A 16,093-nucleotide genomic window follows, 5' to 3' on the forward strand; every position below is an offset into this window, starting at 1 on the left:
TGGAGCTGGCACTTTGAATTTGGACTTCTAGCTGCCTAGGCTGTGAGAGAATAAATTTCTGTTTGTTAAAGCCATCCACTTGTGGTATTTCTGTTACAGCAGCTCTAGCTAACTAAGATGGAGCACAGTCCTATCTGCAACACATGGGGTCCCATGAGTGGGAATTGACTTGACAGCAACGGGTAATAAAGTAGCTCAAGGGGAAGAAAAAGGTGTTGGGGAGTAAGTGGAGTTATTGTTTTAATAAATCTTGTATAAGTGTGTTTTCAAATACTTAAAATGCTACTTGGAATTGAGCTGCCAATATACTAGAAATTTTTGGTAAGTAAATCTTATCTCCTTGATCATAAAAATTGTACTGATTGATCATTTTTTAAGTCAGTCAATACTCATTTTCTTTCATGTCGATATTCATATTGGCTATATTGTCATCTTAGTCCAGTTTCTAGCCACTCTTATCTGCCAGAACAGAAATGATTATTATAAATGGAATACCAATTCTGGAAGATGTCATTAAGAGTTATAAACACAAAAGATTTTATACTGAATAAATTAGGATACTTTCAATTGCCAATAGCAGAAAACTCAAACTGGCTTAAATAAGAAAACGTATTGGCTCTCACAAGTGCAAGTGACAAGACAAAGCAGACTTCAGGGTTGGGTTAATCCAGCAGCTCCAGTTCAGTTTCTCTGGGTTTCTCTTGGCTCTCTGCCCACCTTCCTGTAGCAGCTCCATCCTCAGACTGCTATCAAGATGGTTGCAGACATCACCTACAGAAGATACTATAGTCTTTCTTTCTCTAGCTTTCTGAAACATGACGACTTTTTTCCAGAATACCCCTTCATCTTTCATGTCATTAGGCTAAAATGTGAACCAGTCCCTGGGATCGGAGGAATGCCATGTGCTAATTGTCTTAGGTTCAACTTTCTGAAGAAATCACTAGCAAGTGAGAGTATCACACTTGCCTTGGATAAAGCATAGGCCACCTTTGAGCTGGACTTAATCCTCTAAACCTCACAGTTGCTAAACAACAGAGGAAGGGTAAAATGGATCAGGGAAAAGAATTTGTCAGCAGCCTGTGAGCCCCCTTCCTATGTCTGGGATAAAATCTGGGTTTGTTTCACCAGATTATAAATCCTGGTGGAAGGCAGACTCTACTTCCCACTGTTGAAAATGAAAACGCCAGGTTTATGATCCTCCAGACTCTTCTGCAGCTAGGGTATGGGCAAGTGACTTAGGCTTGGTGAACTGGACCTCACCACCCCCAAATATTGAATCAGGAGCAAGTGACCCAAGGAAGCAGGGGTTAAGCGTTTAGCTGCTAACCAAAAGGCTGGAAGTTCAAATCCATCAGCCGCTCCTCGGAAACCCTATAGGGTCGCTATAAGTTGGAACCAACTTGACGGCACCTAACAACAACAACAATTTGATCGTGGAATTTCTAGGAGCAAAACAACGGAAAGCTCTTCTAAACAAGGTATAAACTGAGCCACTGTTTATTGGGATACCAAAAAACCCAAACCCAGTGCCGTCGAGTCGATTCTGACTCATAGCGACCCTATAGGACAGAGTAGAACTGCCCCATAGAGTTTCCAAGAAGCGCCTGGCGGATTCAAACTGCTGACCCTTTGGTTAGCAGCAGTAGCACTTAACCACTACGCCACCAGGGTTTCCGTTTATTGGGATATAGATTCCCCAATTCCCAGACTCACACCAGTTCACAACTTGTAGAACCGACTGAATGAAGGAGAGGTCAGGTACCTTTAATGAAGAACATTATAATAAGGTTACAAATATACGTTATAAGTCTTCACCCTGATTGTCCCCCAGAACTGCTACCACATTTAACCAGGGTGTCATGGATTGAATTGTGTCCCCCAAATATATGTATATCAATCTGGCTAGGCTGTGATTCCCAATATTGTGTGATTGTCCACCATTTTGCCATCTGCTGTGATTTTCCTATGTGTTATAAATTCTGCCTCTATGATGTTAATGAGGTGGGATTAGCAGCAGTTATGTTAATGAGGTAGGGCTCAATCTGCAAGATTGGCTTGTGTCTTGAGCCAATCTCTTTTGAGATATATAAGAGAGAAGCCAGCAGAGAGACATGGAGACCTCAACCCACTGAGAAGAAGCACCTGGAGCATACCGTGTCCTTCGGACCCAGGGTCCCTGCACTGAGGAAGCTCCTAGATCTGGGAAGATGGATGACAAGAACCTTCCTCCAGAGCCGGCAGAAAGAGAAAGGCTTCCCCTGATGCCTGGCACCCTGAATTTGGACTTCTAGCCTACCAGGCTGTGAGAAAATAAATCGCTGTTTGTTGAAGGCATCCACTTGTGGTATTCCTGTTACAGCAGCACCAGATAACTAAGACACAGGGTAAGTGTCTACTAACCCAGAAACCAAACCTGTTGCCATGGAGCTGATCCCGACTCCTAGCGACCCTATAAGACAGAGTAGAACTGCCCTGTTGGGTTTCCAAGGAATGGCTGGTGGGTGGGAACTGCCAACATTTTGGTTAACAGCCGAGCTCTAACCGGGGCTCCACGTGTGTGCTAGGGAAACGGAAATACCTAGATCTTTGGAAGATTATTGTCGAGTGCGACATGCCTGAATCGTGAGCAACAGCATTTGCTGACTTCCTACCTTCGTGTTGTTTAATAACCTTTTGTTTTGCTTCCAAATCTACACTTCTCCTTTGCCTCTTGCTGCCGCTGCTGCTGTCACTAGTACTGGTCTTGCAGCATTTGGGAGCCATGATACATTTCATGGTAATATTTTCAAAAGGAAATTAAACAGAGAGATAACGCTACACACTCAAGAGACACGCAATACACAAGATTAGATACCGCTGCCTACGGATCTAAGCAAACGCTGTTATACCGTAAACTTTTTATTTGTAAGTAGGGAAAGTTCACATTAAAATAGCAATGGAAAGCACAGTAGAGTATATACATAAGCCAGTAACATAGGCGCTTATTATGACTATCAAGGCATATGTATTACAGGTTATGTATGTAGTGTATCACTATAAGCCTGGCAGCGCAAATGTTTTGTATACAAGAGACATGAGATACACGTGTTGCGTGCAGGAAGCTGCTGCTTTCACTACGTCCATTTATGTTGGCCATGTCCTGTTCTTCAATTGGGATTTCTGAACTCTATTATAACCTTATGAGACCACAGACATATTTGCAGTCAGAAGTTGCCTGAGTGTTCTTTATGCAGTACAAGACTGTATTAATGATATTCAGTATATTGAACAAGCATGAATCATGCCACAAGCAAAACTTTAGCTCCGTGTGTCTCCCATCACTCCTTGAAGGTGTCTTCCATGCAGGTAGTCTTTTCACGATGCTGGATAAAACTCTAGCAGGTCCCAGCTTTTCTACTCACTCCTGGGGAATCGGCAGTCGTGAGTCGCATTAGGTCACAAATAGTCTCAGTGCAGTAGTCAGGAATGTCAGAACCCCAAACGTGACAGCATTAAACTTCTGCACTCCCCAGCTTTGGGCTTTGTGCCTGGGAGCCTGCAGTGGGCAAGAGGGCTGTGATCCTCTTACCCCTCTGCTCTCTCTACTCCCATCCTCCCCAACTTGCTAGCGGCTGGTGCAGTCCCATCAGGGTGAGGCAGGGGTGAGAGGCTGAGGAGATGTAGGGTCTAGGTCATCTGTGGCTTGGCTGGTGGCTTCATGCTGAGTCTCAGGGATGGCAGACGGTGAGAGGTGGCTCTCTCCAGATGCTTTAGTGGGCTCTTTAGAGTTCTTTGCTGGATCATTTTCTCCCACAACTCCTTGAACCACAAAGGATGCACATATTCTAGATGGTCTCTGGCAGTTTCTTCTCTCATTCTTGAGCATGCAGTGTTCAACTCCAGCCTATTTCTGCAGAGGTCTCTAGACGGCCTAGTTGCTGTTGTTGTTAGGTGCCGTTGAGTCAGTTACAGCTCATAGCGACCCTATGCACAAAGGAAACACTGCCTAGTCCTGCACCATCCTCACAATCGTTGCTATGCTTGAGCCCATTGTTGCAGCCACTGTGTCAATCCATCTCATTGAGAGTCTTCCTCTTTTTCACTAACCCTCTACTCTACCAAGCACGATGTCCTTCTTTAGGGACTGGTCCCTCCTGATAACGTGTCCAAAGTACGTGAGATGAAGTCTTGCCATCCTTGCTTATAAGGAGCATTCTGACTGTACTTCTTCCGAGACAGATTTGTTCATTCAACTGGTAGTCCATGGTATATTCAATATTCTTCGCCAACATCATCATTCAAAAGCATCAGTTCCTCTTTGGTTTTCCTTATTCATTGTCCAGCTTTCCCATGCATACGAGGCGATTGAAGATACCGTGGCTTGGGTCAGGAGCACCTTAGTCCTCAAGGTGACCGCTTTGTTTTTCAACACTTTAAAGAGGTCTTTTGTGGCAGATTTGCCCAATGCAATGCGTCTTTTGATTTCTTGACTGCTGCTTCCATGGATCTAGCCTCCTAAACTTTGAAAAATAAAGTCCTGTTTGTTAAAGCCACCCACTTGTGGTACTTCTATCACAGCAGCACTAGGTAACTGAGATAATGACCACCCTGAGTGGCCCTCGGGAAGCCCTCGTTATCACTTTCCCTAACACCCTAGATCCTGACATCACAGCCACAAAAGCAGACATTCAGCCTGTCTCTCACGCTCTGGATTTCCCAGGAGAAGTCAGACCCCAGCCCGTGGTTTGCCTTAGCTGCTTTCGCTGTGGTTTAGGCACGAGTCCTACAGGGAACACATTGCAAAACTCTCCCCGCGAGCCCCCAGTCTTCCTCATGGGGCATGGGGTCAGAATGTTGTTGTCAGTTGTTGTCAAGTCACCGCCAGCTCATGTCGGCCCCTTCTGTGCGGAGCAGAACTGCCCCACTGGGTATTCAAGACTGTGACCTCTCAGAAGCAGACCGCCAGGCCTTATTTCTGAGACACCTCTGAGTGGATTTGAACTGTCGATCTTTTGGTTGATATAGAAGTCAGCAAACTTTTTCTGAAAAAGGTCAGATGGTAAATATTTTATCCTTTGTGGCACAGTGGTTAAGAGCTCGGCTGCTAACCAAAAGGTCGCCAGTCCAAGCACACCAGCCACTCCTTGGAAGCCCTATGGGGCAGTTCTACTTTGTCCTGTAGGGTCGCTATGAGTCAGAATTGACTCTAGGGCAATGGGTTTGGTTGGTTTTTGGTTTGGGGCCAAATGAACTGTTTCAAATACTTGATTCTGCCGTTGTCTCTTGAAAGCAGCCATAGCACAGACAACACATAAACAAATGAGCATGGTTTCGCCCCAATAAAATTTTATTTACAAAAACAGGTGTTGACCTTATTTGGCCTTCAGGCCTAGTGTGCTAATCCCTGGGTTAACTACTTGCCATCGAGTCAACTCTGACTCATGGTGACCCCACGTGGGTCAGAGTAGAACTGTGCTTCATAGGGTTTTCAGTAACTGAGTTTTTGGAAATAGATTGCCAGGCCTTTCTTTAAAGGCACCTCTGGGTGGACTGGAATCTCCAACCTTTCTGTTAGCAGGTGAACATTTTAACTGTTTTTACCACCCAGGGATAGGAGGTAGTATTCCTCCACCCCTCCCTTCAGCCTCAAAACGGAGGAGAGATAGAGGCCTGGCACAGGCAACCGCTTTCTCCAGACACGTCTCTTCACCCATATCCTCACCCCAAATCCTCGCTCTTTGTGCTCTGAATGTGAAGAAGAAGGTCTAAGACTTGCGGAATGCTTTCTTGGACATTTCCTTTGAAAATCTTTATGCGTGGGTTTGCCTTACAATCACTTTGGTTACCGATATCCAATTGGCATCTTGATAAAAAATGAGACGGGAAGAGTTTCAAATGTGTTGAGCTTGCAGTGTCTGTGGGCACTCAGGAGGGATGTCCAGTCGCAAACTGAGACCTGCACTTCTGCTCAGGGCCAGGTGCTGAGCCTTGGAAGTCACAAGAACGAACTGGACATTTCTGAAAGAGGCAGAGACATGGCTCTCCATTCTACAGTGCTCTGCTCTGCTTTCTTGAGTACAGAAAGTGGCCCAACTCTAACGTTGCTTGTTGAGTCAGGTCTGAGTTTCCACCAGCCATTGTGACTGATGCCACCACAGGTTGTAAAGTTGCCTAGAACCAGTTTCCTTTAAACTGAATGACCCTGACAGCTTTGCCCTTGTGGGTTCTTGCGTCTGTTTTCTATGGATTTTTTTTGTCTCACCCCTCACACTCAGCCACCAGCAGTCACCTCTTGTGGCCCCCAGTTTGATGCTCTCTGACAGTCTCCCTCCTTATTTTGCTACTTTCAATGTCTTTGGATCTAAAAAAACCCAAAGATTCAAGGTGTTGGAATTGTTAGATAATTCTACGAGAAGTGAGGGCCGGTGGCTGTCGGCTGGGTGACGTGTGATCGTAATGTGTGGACAACAGGCCATCCATGTGGCTCCTCACATGTGGCTCATGTTGCTCTTATTGAATGGCTTAAATTTTGCTTGAATGCAGGTGCTCAGTCATGGTGCTGACAGTTCATGCTGCCAGAAAAATGCTTTATTTGGGGTGGAGTTCAGAGTTGCTTTTTAATCTTCTAATATATTTATGGATGTAGTCACGTACATACAAAATTTTACATAAATGCATAAATGTGATCTACATATTTCTACCCCAAACCAAAATCCAAACCCATTGCCGTCGAGTCGATTCCAACTCATCGCGACTCTATAGGACGGGGTAGAACTGCCCCAGAGGGTTTCCAAGGAGTGGCTGGTGAATTTGAACTGCTGACCTTTTGGTTAGCAGCTAAATGCTTAACACCTGCACCACCAGGGGACCTTTTTTTCTCCCATTTTTGCTTGCCTCCCTTCCTGCTTTCACCCACTGCAATGTACCACATGATCACCAAAGGAAAAAAAAAACCTGTTGCCATCGAATCAATTCCAACTCCTAGTGACCCCACAGGATAGAGTAGACTTGTCCTATAGGGTTCCCAAGGCTGTCATCTATACAGAAGCAGACTGCCACATCTTTCTCCCACTGGGCCGCTGGTGGGTTCAAACCATCAACCTTTTGGTTGGCAGCTGATTGCTTTAACCACTGTGACACCAGGGCTCCTTCACATGTTCACAACTGCGTATAAACCCTTCCACAGTTTCTGCATGCTTATATAGTCACGCACACACACACAGGGTGTCCCTGTATGGCAGTCAGTCTTTATTGCCTACTCAACAGCAACACCTTAGCTCCCTCCCCCTCCCTTATTCCTTGCTAATAGAATTAGATTCCTTCATATGGTAGGGCAAGGACCCCTTGATCTGAAGGAAAGTCACCCGTATCCTATCCCTAAAGGGTGAATTCTGATTTCTCTTAAACAGAAAATCCTTTTTGTCCCTCACTGGTTTAAGTCTGAGCATATGCCTCAGCTCTGGCCAATAAGAGGTAAGGAGAACCATGTGGAGAAATTTCTAGAAAGCTTGCTTTTTTTGTATAAGGAAAAGATTCAGCAAGGGCCACCCTATTGGGTGATTCATGCCTTGAAACAGATGTGATGACTGGAGCTGTGGCAATCATCTTACAACCAGGAAGTGACAAGGAAAAGTAAAAAAGCCAACGCTAAGAAAAGCCAAGCAGAAAAAAAGACAGAAGGAGCCTCAGTCCTCCAGGTAATATTTTGATGGAAAAAAGAAAAAAAACACCATGAACCCAGCCAGGACCAGTCTGTGACTACCCAACCTTTGAAGTAGTGATTCTCAACCTTGACTTCACATTGGAATCGCCCTGGAAGTTTTAAATATTGCTGATCCTGAATCCCTTAGATTCTGATTTAATGGGCCTGAAGGTGTCACGTTTTTAATTTTATATGCAGCAAAGTTTGAGAACAACTGTGTACAGTGTTGAGCTGTGTCTCCAAAAAAGATTTGCTCACGTCCTAATACCTGTGAATATGCCCTTATTTGGAAATACGATCTTTGCAGATGTCAGCAAGTTAAAATGAGGTCATGCTGGATGGGGGGGCCCCAATATAATGACTGGTGTCTTTATAAAGAGTGAAATTTAGACACAGGCAAACAGGGGAGAATGCCATGTGAAGATGGAGGTGGAGATTGGAGCCACATGTCTCTAAGCCAAGGAAAGCCCAGGATTGCTAGAAGCCACCAAAAGCTAGGAGAGAGGCCTGGAACTGATCATTCCCTAGAATCCCAGAGGGAACACAGCCCTCCCGACATCTTGAATTTGGACTTCTAGGTCCAGAACTGTGAGAGAATAAATTTCGGTTGTTTTAAGACACCCAGTTTGTAGTAATTTGGTACAGCAGCCATAGGAAGCTAATACCACTGCCTCAAGGCAATCCTTACACCTCGAAATGGCATGAACAGAAAGATGAGTGCGGAAGTTGTGTATTCACGGTAGGAGTATCCTTCCTAATAGGTCCACGGAGGAAGGACAGCAGAGCAGGGAGAACTTCCTGGTACATGAGCGGAGCAGGTAGAATCTCCCAAGGAGCAGAACTAGGGGTTTCCAGGTGAACTAAACACAGGAATTACACCATGCAAGTGCAGGGAGCCATCACTATCCCTGTCCAGCAGATTTGATACGTTTTCTGGACCAGTGATTCCTGGGTATTTCCCTCTTTCCCCTTCCCAAATAAGAGTTTTAAATGCACTTATTCAGTTCCTTTTCCATTGGTTTATGTTGGGAGTATTGGGATGAACAATTTATCTTTTAGCTACATGGCATCAGACAGTGAGGAAGCACATCTGTCTTGATGGAAAGGTTGTGCATCAGGTAGAGATCCAGGGCTTCAATCTGGACACATCTGGATGAGGCTTTGGGCTGGGTTCCTGTGTGCAAAAAGCAGTTTGCTTACTTTGGACTCTGGCTCACTTACTTTGGACACATCATCAGCAAAGACTAATTGCTGGAAAAGGACATTATGGTTGCTAAAGTGGAGGGTCAGCAAAAAACAAGGGAAACCCTCAATGACATGGATTGACACCATAGCCACAAAAACGGACTCACACATACCAAGGATCATGAAGATGGCACAGGGATAGGCAACACTTTGTTCTGTTATACATAAAGTCTCTGTGAGTCAGAGCTGACTCAACAGCAACTAACAACAACAACTTGGTAGGAGCAGTGAGTGCAATAGAGCAACGTTTCAAGAAGGGGGAAGTAAAAGCTTCATATAATGCACGTGATCCAGTAAAGAGAGAAAACTGATGATGTAATAGCCAAGGGGAGACACTGAGTAGGCAAGAAAGGCTGGGAGCTGGTGTACAAGGAGAGGAATAAACCCTTAGAAAAGACAGAAAACTGATGATGTAATAGACAAGGGGAAGACATTGAGAAACCAAGAAAGGCTGGGATCTTGTGTACAAGTAGGGGATAAACCCTTAGAAATGAGCACATACAGTCCACTTAGAGACACAGGAGTCAAAATGGAGTCTCTACATACAGAGGCTGGTAAGCCTAGGGGTGTGGTGTGGGAGTCTGAGGAAGTTCTACTGTCAGTGTTTCCACACTCTCAGTGAAGTGAAAGTCATCATTTGAAAGTGAGAACTGGGAGCATGTTAGAAGTTAGAGGAGAGAGAAAAAGCCATAAAATTGTTCTCTAGGAGAGAGGAAGACTGACTGAGGATGGCTGGATTTCGTGATGGGCCCACTTGAGACTCATGGTCATGAATTTCAAGTGGGCATGAGAACTCTCAATCAAAATCCAAACCCACTGCCGTTGAGTCAATTCCGACTCATGGCGACCCTATGGGACAGAGTAGAACTGCCCCGTCAATCGAAATACTCAACAGAATTCATTTTTCTCTAAAATTGCCAAGCTAAAGTTGTCTGCTATGCCAGGAATGACAACTTGAAGAGGAATGGTGTTGCATTCATCATCAAAAAGAACATTTCAAGATCTATCCTGAAATATAATGCTGTCAGCAATAAAAAAAAAAATACCCATGCACCTACAAGGAAGAACAGATAATACGACTATTATTCAAATTTATGCACAAACCGATAAGGCCAAAGATGAAGAAATTGAAGATTTTTACCAACTTCTGCAGTCTGAAATTGATTGAACACGCAATCAGGATGAATTGATAATTACTGGTGATTGGAATGTGAAAGTTGGTAACAAAGAAGAAGGATTGATAGTTGGAAAACGTGGCCTCAGTATTAGAAACGATGTCGGAGATCACATGATAGAATTTTGCAAGACCAGCAACTTCATTGTAAATATCTTTTTTCAACAACATAAACAGTGGCTATACACATGGACCTCACCAGACGGAATACACAGGAATCAAGTCAACTACATCTGTGGAAAGAGACAATGGAAAACCTCAATATCATCAGTAAGAACAAGGCCAGGCCCTAACTGCAGAATAGACTATCAATTGCTTACATGCAAGTTCAAGTTGAAACTGAAGAAAATTAGAAAAAGTCCACAAGAGCGAAAGTACAACCTTGAGTATATCCCCCCTGAATTTAGAGACGATCTCAAGAATAGATTTGATGTGTTGAACATCAATAATCAAAGACAAGTTGTGGAATGACATCAAGGACATCATACATGAAGAAAGCAAGAGATCAATAAAGAAAAGACCAAAATGTATGTTAGAAGAGACTCTGAAACTTGCTCTTGAATGTTGAGCAGCTAAAGCAGAAGGAAAAAATGAAGTAAAAGAGCTGAACAGAAGATTTCAAAGGACAGCTAGAGAAGACAAACCCAAAACCCAGTGCCGTCGAGTCGATTCCGACTCATAGTGACCCTATAGGACAGAGTAGAACTGCCCCATAGAGTTTCCAAGGAGCGCCTGGCAGATTCGAACTGCCGACCCTCTGGTTAGCAGCCGTAGCACTTAACCACTATGCCACCAGGGTTTCCTGAGAAGACAAAGTAAAGTATTATAATGGCATGAGCAAAGAGCTGGAGATAGAAAACCAAAAGGGAAGAACACGCTTGGCATTTCTCAAGCTGAAAGAACTGAAGAAAAAATTCAAGTCTCGAGTTGCAATACTGAAGGATTCTACGAGGAAAATACTGAACGATGCAGGAAGCATCAAAAGAAGATGGAAGGAATATACGGAGTCACTGTAGCCAAAAAGAACTGATTTATGTTCAACCATTTCAGGAAGTAGCATATGATCAGGAACTGATGGTACTGAAGGAAGAAGTTCAAGCTGCCCTGAAGGCATTGCTGAAAAACAAGACTTCAGGAATTGATGGAATGCCAACTGGGATGTTTCAACAAATGGATGCAGCGCTGGAAGCGCTCACTTGTCTATGCCAAGAAATTCGGAAGATGGCTACCTGGCCAACCAACTGGAAGAGATCCGTATTTATGCCTATTCCAAAGAAAGGTGATTCAACAGGACGTGGAAATTATCAAACAATATCATTAATATCACACACAAGTAAAATTTTGCTGAAGATCATTCAAAAGCAGCTGCAGCAGCACATCAACAGGGAACTGCCAGAAATTCAAGCCAAATTCAGAAGAGGACGTGGAACCAGGGATATCATTGCTGATGTCAGATGGTCCTGGCTGAAAGCAGAGAATACCAGAAGGATGTTTACCTGTGTTTTATTAGCTATGCAAAGGCATTTGACTGTGTGGATCATAACAAATTATGCATAACATTGCGAAGAATGGGAATTCCAGAACACTTACTTGTGCTATCGAGTAACCTGTACATAGACCAAGAGGCAGTCAGTTGTTCAGGAAAGGTGTACATCAGGGTTGTAGCCTTTAACCATACTTATTCAATCTGTAGGCTTAGCAAATAATCCAAGAAGCTGGACTATATGAAGTACACAGCATCAGGATTGGAGGAGGACTCACTAACAACCTGCACTACGCAGATGACACAACCTTGCTTGCTGAATGTGAAGAGAATTTGAAGCACTTACTGATGAAGATTAAAGACCAGAGCTTTCAGTTTGGATTACAACCCAACATAAAAAAAAAAACAAAAATCCTCACAACTGGACCAATAAGAGCATTACAATAAATGGAGAAAAGACTGAAGTTGTCAAGAATTTCATTTTACTTGAATCCACAGTAAATGCCTGTGGAAGCCGCAGTCAAGAAATCAAATGACAAATTGTTTTGGGCAAATCTGATGCAAAAGACCTCTTTAAAGTGTTAAAAAGCAAAGATGTCACCTTGAAGAACAAGGTGCACTTGACTCAAGCCATGGTGTATTCAGTTGCCTGATATGCATGTGAAAGCTGAAGAAGTGTTGACACCTTTGAATTATGGTGTTGGTGAAGAATATCGAATATACCATGGACTGTCAAAACAACAAACAAATTTGTCTTGGAAGAACTACAGCTAGAATGCTCCTTAGATGAAAGTCTCACATACTTTGGACATGTTATCAGGAGGGATCAGTCCCTGGAGAAGGACATCATGCTTGGTAATGTAGAGGGTTAGCAAAAAAGAGGAAGACCCTCAACGAGATGAACTGACAGTGGCTGCAATAAGGGGCTCAAGCATAACAACAATTGTGAGGATAACGCAAGACCTGGCAGTGTTTCATTTCATTGTACACAGGGTCGCTATGAGTCAGAACCAACTGGAGGCCACTTAACAACAACAACATGATGTTAATGAGGCAGTTATGTTAACGAGGCAAGACTCAATCTACATGATTAGGTTGTATCCTGAGTCAATCTTTTTGAGATATGAAAGAGAGAATCCAGCAGAGAGGAGGGGAACATCCTACCACCAAGAAAGCAGAGCATGTCCTTTGGACCTGGGGTCCCTGCACTGAGAAGCTCCTAGACCAGGAGAAGACTGATAACAAGGACCTTTCTCCGGAACGGACAGAGAGAGAAAGCCTTCCCCTGGATCTGGCACCCTGAATTCAGACTTCTAGCCTCCTAGGCTGTGACAGAATAAATTCCTCTTTGTTAAAGCTATCCACTCATTGTATTTCTGTTACAGCAGCACTAGATAACTAAGGAGCCCTCGTGGTGCAATGGTTAGGAACTCGCCAGCTATTCCTTGGAAACCTTATGGGGCAGCTCTGCTCTGTCCCATATGGTCGCCATGAGTCAGAATCAGCTTGATGGCAACGGGTCTGGTTTTTTCTTTTAATATATATGACAAAGACACAAAATATGTACACGACATGTTGAGGTCTCAGCAAACACTGCTGAGAACAATTAAAGGCCTAAATAAATGAAAAAATATATCATATTCACAGGTTAGAAGACTCAGTACAGCTCTGAATTTTCCCCAAATTGATCTAAACATTCAATGCAAACCCAGTCAAAATTCCAGCAGGCTTTTGTTTTCACTTATTTTTTTTTAAATCAACAAGTTGATTTTAAAGTTTAAAAAGGAATGAAAAGATCCTGGAATAGTGAAAATTTTTAAAAAGAACTATGTTGGAGGACTTACACGAACTGATTTCAAGACTTAGTTGAATTGCTTGAGAAACTAAGACTGATATTTATATGTAAGACAGATACGTGGGTGAATGGAACAGAACAGCGTGCAGAAACAGATCAGCACATACGTGGTCAATCAATTTTCAACAAAGGGGTCAAAGTACTTCAGTGGGGAAATAATGGTTTTCTTCAACCAAGAGTACTGGAACAACTGGATATACCTATGGGGCGGGGGGCGGAGGGGAATTGGGCTCAACACTTACCTCACACCATACACATAAACTAAAAAACGTATCGGAGACCCAACATAAACACTAAATTATATTCAAGAAGAAAATATAGGAGAAAAGTTCTGTGCCCTGGGGATAAGCAAAAATTCTTAGATATGATAGAAAAACACAAACCATTAAAAAAAGTGATAAATTATACTCAACAAAAGTAATAATGTCTGCTTTTCAAAAGAAAATGTAAGGGCATGCCACAGACTGGGAAGAAATATTCACAAGAGAGATATCTGACAGAGGACTTGTGACCGACCAGAACATATAAAGAACACTCACAATTCCACAATAAGAAGACGAATGACCCAATTTGTAAAAATAGTGAAGAGATTTGAACAGACACTTTACAAAAGAATGTATACAGATGGCCAATAAACCCATGAAAAACACTCAACATCATTTACCATCGGGGCCAGATGCTGGACTCTGGAGGGATAGTTCCACGAGGAAGGAACTAGTCTGTTTTGCTTACCATGGTATCCTAAGTACCTAGCGTAGTACCTGTAGATGTTAATATTTGTGAATGAATGAATGAACGGGCAAATGTGAGATTGCAGTAGCCCAGTCTTGGAAGGTTATGTATCACTTCAGGTGAGACTTGATTTTAAGACTTCCAATGTTGGAAAAAGAGTCTTGGACCCCTATTGGAAACGGCCAAGAAAAAACTTGTTTTTCTCTTTTAATGACTCATATGCTCAATGGTATTATCATAGCTAAAATTATTAATCCAGAACATTTCAGGTTTGCTACACACTTACCTGTATTTCTTTTTTTAAGGCGCTTACTCTTTGATTGTAAAGGTCATACATGCCTTCTGTAGGGAGTCTGAAAAATGCCGAAAAATTAAGAAAATGAGAATTCCCTAAAATCCCATCACTCCAACTATCATTGGGCTCTTGAGATTCCAGTTTTCCTCATAGTCTGTACCTCTATTTTGGCACCAACACCATAAAGCACATGAAGACAGAGGTTGACAGGAGCCAAGTGGGATCCCTTGAGGGTTGAGGGGGCATAGTGTAGAATTTTCTAGAATTTTCCAGTGGGCAGTTGGAATTACAGCTCTAAACCAGGAGAAAGTTCAGATCCCTAAATGGGGACAAAGGGGGATCACAGGGGTCTCAAGTGAAGCCTCAGAAAGGGGATGAGCCTCACAGGAGGAAGAAAGAGGAGAAAAAGAAAGTACACCAAGGGGATCCAAAGTCTCATGTAATTTACACGTGCTCCAGAAAGTCTTTGGGATAAAGCATTAGAAAAGAAGAAACACATTTTCTGTTGAAATCTGTAAATGTTTTCTTGGGCTGTCAAGGAGTGGGACGTTTCTCTCTGTACTCTCTACACCTCTGGACTTTAGCCAGCATCCATTTCAAGGGCAACAGTTCACATGAGAACAGTAGAGAATTAACCCGAATATTGCTTCCTGAATGCGATCCTTTCTCACCTCTGAGTACTGATTTCATCTACTCTTTTTAAATAACACAACGAGTTTGTCTGAAATGGCTTTTCAGAACACTCCATTTTCACACCCACATTATTAACAAATGAATCTTTCAATCTACGCACTTTGAGAAAAAGCAAGACTGCAAGTGGATAAAACCTATTGCTGATTTTTATCAGTTGCATCTATTTATGGTTCTCTTATTTTTTAGCTATAGCTATCTTTTTTAAAATAATTTATTTTTGTTGTTGAGAATATGCACAGAACATACACCAATTCAACAATTCCTACATGTACAATTCATTGACATTGATAATATTCTTCAAGTTGTACAACTTCTCTCACCCTCATTTTCTGAGTTGTTCCTTCCCTGTTAACATATACTCACTGCCCCCTAAGTTTTCCTATCTAATCTTTTGAGTTGCTGTTTTCAGTTTGATCCCGTGTAGACAGATCTTAGAAGAGCACAATGCTCAAAGCATTTTTTTTTATTTTTATTGTGCTTTAAGTGAAAGTTTACAAATCAAGTCACTCTCATACAAAAATTTATATACATCTTGCTATATACTCCTAGTTGCTCTCCCCCTAATGCGACAGCACACTTCTTTCCTCCACTCTCTCTTTTCGTGTCTATTCGGCCAGCTTCTGACCTCCTCAAGGCAGACATTCTTTACTGTTGTTGTTAGGGGGCATCAAGTTGGTTACAGCTCATAGTGACCTTAGTTAAGCTAAAACATTGTTCGATTTTAAGAAGACTTCAGGGATATAGTTTGGTTTAAGGTTTAAAGATTATCTCTGGGAAATAGTTTCAGGGACTCAGCTAGCTTTCCTAGATCCAGAAAGTCTGGATTCCATGAAGATTTGAAGTTCTGTTCTACACTTTCCCCCTTTTGATCGGAATTCTTCTATAGGCTTTTTGATCAAAATCTTCACTGCCAGCCATTTTTTTTTTTTAATATG

General features: G+C 42.7%; 1 long non-coding RNA gene across 2 annotated transcripts in view; it reads right to left on the bottom strand.

Annotated features, from left to right (window-relative positions):
- Positions 1 to 16,093, bottom strand: part of LOC126061578 (uncharacterized) — a 31,717-nt gene that overhangs the window by 11,129 nt on the left and 4,495 nt on the right. Inside the window, exons 2-3 of one of the 2 annotated variants that reach the window (XR_007513837.1) lie at positions 14,457 to 14,523; positions 5,037 to 8,855 (exon numbers count right to left, since the gene is read on the bottom strand). This is a non-coding gene — a long non-coding RNA (uncharacterized LOC126061578). Of the gene's footprint in view, positions 1 to 5,036; positions 8,856 to 14,456; positions 14,524 to 16,093 lie in introns of those variants that run through there. The other variant, XR_007513836.1, reaches the window with a different exon arrangement.

Source organism: Elephas maximus, chromosome 18, assembly GCF_024166365.1.
Source record: "Elephas maximus indicus isolate mEleMax1 chromosome 18, mEleMax1 primary haplotype, whole genome shotgun sequence".
In the NCBI taxonomy this organism is placed as follows: Eukaryota; Metazoa; Chordata; class Mammalia; order Proboscidea; family Elephantidae; genus Elephas; species Elephas maximus.